The sequence below is a fragment of the Amphiura filiformis genome, chromosome 2 (genome assembly GCF_039555335.1).
Source record: "Amphiura filiformis chromosome 2, Afil_fr2py, whole genome shotgun sequence".
In the NCBI taxonomy this organism is placed as follows: Eukaryota; Metazoa; Echinodermata; class Ophiuroidea; order Amphilepidida; family Amphiuridae; genus Amphiura; species Amphiura filiformis.
Window position 1 is genome coordinate 50858630 of NC_092629.1, and position 4140 is coordinate 50862769.

At 37.2% G+C, this 4140-nt stretch overlaps 1 non-coding gene across 1 annotated transcript; it reads left to right on the forward strand.

Annotated features, from left to right (window-relative positions):
• The first annotated feature begins 577 nt into the window (after nt 1-577).
• Trnav-gac (transfer RNA valine (anticodon GAC)) lies at nt 578-650 on the forward strand. The gene has a single exon. It is a non-coding gene; the product is annotated as a tRNA-Val (tRNA).
• The last annotated feature ends 3490 nt before the right edge of the window (nt 651-4140 follow it).

The following is a 4140-nucleotide window of genomic DNA, read 5'->3' on the forward strand; positions in this document are numbered from 1 at the left end:
ATCGCGCAAATACGTCACTATGTGAAACGGCAAATTCTTCCAATTGCAGATACTACATACTGGGCTTGCGCAATATAGGTGGTCGGTAGATACATCGTTATGTGATACAGACATTCAAGGTTTTGCAAATACGACATAATTAAATAAATTAATATCTTACTAATTCCTTTGACAAGCGAGAGGTCTGGGGTTCGAGTCCCCGCACAGGCAGGTATGTCCGGAGTTTTTACTCTGGTATATCTGCCTATGCATGTAATGTTTCCATTTGTAAATTCATGTTTAATTGTGCTAGTGTGCGATGCGTAATTCTTCTTTCCCCTGTTTATTGATATATTAAGAATACGATTAAGCATCATTAATTTGATCTCGTGCGCTAGTTTGTAATGTTTGAATGTTTCCATGTCCCAGTGTATGATGCGTAGGCCTCTTCCCTTGTTTACATGATTATATTAGGCCGGCGGGTAAGCATCATTAATTGATCTCGTACACTGGTATGTAATGTGTTGTTTGTACTGATTGCACCGCATGACTGCTCATATCCATAAGTACCAGACTTGAGTCCTGTTTATCAGGGACAGTCTGTGTAGCTCAGTGGTTAGAGCGCTCGCCCGACAAGCGAGAGGTCTGGGGTTCGAGTCCCCGCACAGGCAGGTATGTCCGGAGTTTTTACTCTGGTATATCTGCCTATGCATGTAATGTTTCCATTTGTAAATTCATGTTTAATTGTGCTAGTGTGCGATGCGTAATTCTTCTTTCCCCTCTTTATTAACGTTTTCCATCACGGGAAAAAAAATAACTACGGAAAAGCTAGATATAGCTGATTTACAAACTTATATTTCATAATTTCCGTGCTAAATGGGCGTGCCAATTCAGGCGGCGGATGACATGATCGAGCCGGCAACTCGTGAAACCGCCCGGCCGTATGGCATTTTCCATATACTCGGTTAGTTTTGTGGGGTTCGTTATCGAACCCCAACGGTTTTAGCTTGTATTTATATTATTTATCAACATAGGCCTATTTGTTTGTGATATTTCAAGCGTTTTAAAATTTCAAAATAATCCCATTCAATTACACGGTTGACGATGAAAATTTACTGAATTTAGGGACTGCACGTCATACACCACCTGTGCCAATTGGCAATATCTATGACGTAGTGCTGGTTTCATACTATCATGCTGCTTGCCGCCGAGCGGCGTGACACACGCGCATTGTAGACAAACAGACACAATCAAGACTTGTGAATGGTTGATAAGTCATGCCTCTTGTCGCAACGGCATGAAAGTATGAAAGGGGACATGATTGGCTTTAAGGTCAGAACTGTGCAGGCGGCGGATGACATGATCGAGCCGGCAACTTGTGAAACCGCCCGGCCGTATGGCATTTTCCAATATAGTCGGTTAATTTTGTGGGTTCATTATCGAACCCCAACGGTTTTAGCTTGTATTTATATTATTTATCAACATAGGCCTTTTTGTTTGTGATATTTCAAGCGTTTTAAAATTTCAAAATAATCCCATTCAATTACACGGTTGACGATGAAAATTTACTGAATTTAGAGAATGCAATGCGGCCACCACCTGGAACTGTGGTCGCAATTTCAGTGATTGACAGTGAGGTAACACGAACATGGCACTGGCCATCTGGTCACGTGCGCATTTATATATGCGCATTTATATATACAACCGAAGTCCACTGGTAATAAATATATAACAAACAGTTTTTGTCGGAACACGTTACGTATTGTAAAAGACTCGAAAATTAGGCCAGGGAGATTTGGTCGTTGGTTCCAGACCGTCCAGGGTCTTATTTTTCATGTATGATAACAGAAATGACATGTTTTGCTATGTGCACCATGTAACGAAACATTCTACACAGTATAAACTAGTTAAATTCGGTCATCATTTGCCAGGTCAACAAATATCAGCATCTACCTTTCTTATGATAACTCCAGAATGATGCAACCCAGATAAGTAAACACTATTTTCCTGATACTTATGACCAGATGAATACTTTGGTGATGTTTTAACATCATTTTGAGAGAAATTAGACCAAATAAGGCACTAGCGCTGATGTTGATGCGTCTAATGCACTCACCCCTTCGGGGCTCGTGCATTAGACGCCTCAACATCAGCGCCCGTGCATTATTTAATTTTGTCTAATTTCTCTCCCAACAAGTAATACGCGTTTATTAACCTATTTCATACACGAGAAGAAAAAACACGTGATTTGTGCTGTTTTATAACTAAAAAAATTACAACTAAAAGTGTTGGAAAATACAAGCAAATACAAATGCATCAACTCGCAAAAAATGAACGCGTCGAAAGGGCTGCGCGTAGTACTCGGAGTGCGTGCCCGTGCATATACACAATCAATGCATGATTTGGATTTTTCTAACGCTTGCTCTGATTGGTTCCCGGGATTGGTTCTCGCTATCTAAGAGTGTATGAATTGAACTTTGGCACATTTAAAATTGTGACCTATGTATGAACTTCAACACGTCGTATCTAATTGCCCAATGCTGACATACGGAATTTTAACTGATATGAGAGCGAGGTGAAGTTGGCTCGAGATTAGAGATTAGACATTAGACATTCGCAATTGAATAATTCTATACGTTCAATATAAAATTTTTGAAATTCCTTATTTTTGTGAATTTCGTCCTACAAACAACTTATATGTATAGTTCAAGTCTTCTACAGTTATTTGACACCATGTTTGGACATCCGAAAATTTTGGCCAAAATATTCAAAATTTTGTATCTTCGTTATTTGGCCAAATTTCGACCTAAAATCAAACTCTTGTGTGTAGTTAAGTCTTCTACAATCTTTTGACACCATTTTTGGACATCCGAAAAATTTGGCCAAAAATGTCAAAATTTTGCATCTTCGTTATCTGACCAAATTTCGACCTAAAACAACTCTTATGTATTTCAGGTCTTCATAAGTCTTTTGACACCATTTTGGACATCCAAAATGTTGACCAAAATACTCAAAATTTTGCATCGTCGTTATCTGGCCAAATTTCGACCTAAAAACAACTGTTATGTATAGTTCAGGTCTTCGTAAGTCTTTTGACACCATTTTTGGACATCCGAAAATTTTGGCCAAAATATACAAAATTTTGTATCTTCGTTATTTGGCAAAATTTCGACCTAAAATCAAACTCTTGTGTGTAGTTTAAGTCTTCTACAATCTTTTGACACCATTTTTGGACATCCGAAAAATTTGGCCAAAAATGTCAAAATTTTGCATCTTCGTTATCTGACCAAATTCGACCTAAAACAACTCTTATGTATAGTTCAGGTCTTCGTAAGTCTTTTGACACCATTTTTGGACATCCGAAAATTTTGGCCAAATTACTCAAAAATTTGGTATCTTCGTTATCTGGCCAAATTTCGACCTAAACACAACTGTAATGTATAGTTCAGGTCTTCGTAAGTCTTTTAACACCATTTTGGGACATCCGAAAATTTTGGCCAAAATACTCAAAATTTTGTATCTTCCTTATCTGGCCAAATTTCGACCTAAAATCAACTGTTATGTATAGTTTAAGTCTTCTTAAGTCTTTTGACACCATTTTGGAGCATTCAAAAAATTTGGCCAAAAATTTCAAAATTTTATATCTTCGTTTTCTGGCCAAATTTCGACCTAAAAACAACTGTTATGTATAGTTCAAGTCTTCTACAATTTTTGACACTAGTTTTGGACATCCAAAAACTTTTGCCAAAATATACAAAATTTTGGATCTTCGTTATTTGGCCAAATTTCGACCTAAAATCAAACTCTGAAATGTATAGTTTAAGTCTTCTACAATCTTCTGACACCATTTTTGGACATCCGAAAAAATGTGGCCAAAAATGTCAAAATTTTGTATCTTCGTTATCTAACCACATTTTGACCTAAAAACGATTGGTATGTATACTTAAAGTCTTCTTAAGTCTTTTGACACCATTTTTGACATCCGAAAATTTTGGCCAAAATACCCAAAATTTTGTATCTTCGTTATCTGGTCAAATTTCGACCTAAAACAACTCTTATGTATACTTCAAGTCTTCTACATATATTTGACACCATGTTTGGACATCCGAAAATGTTGGCCAAAATATTCAAAATTTTGTATCTTCGTTATCTGGCCAAATT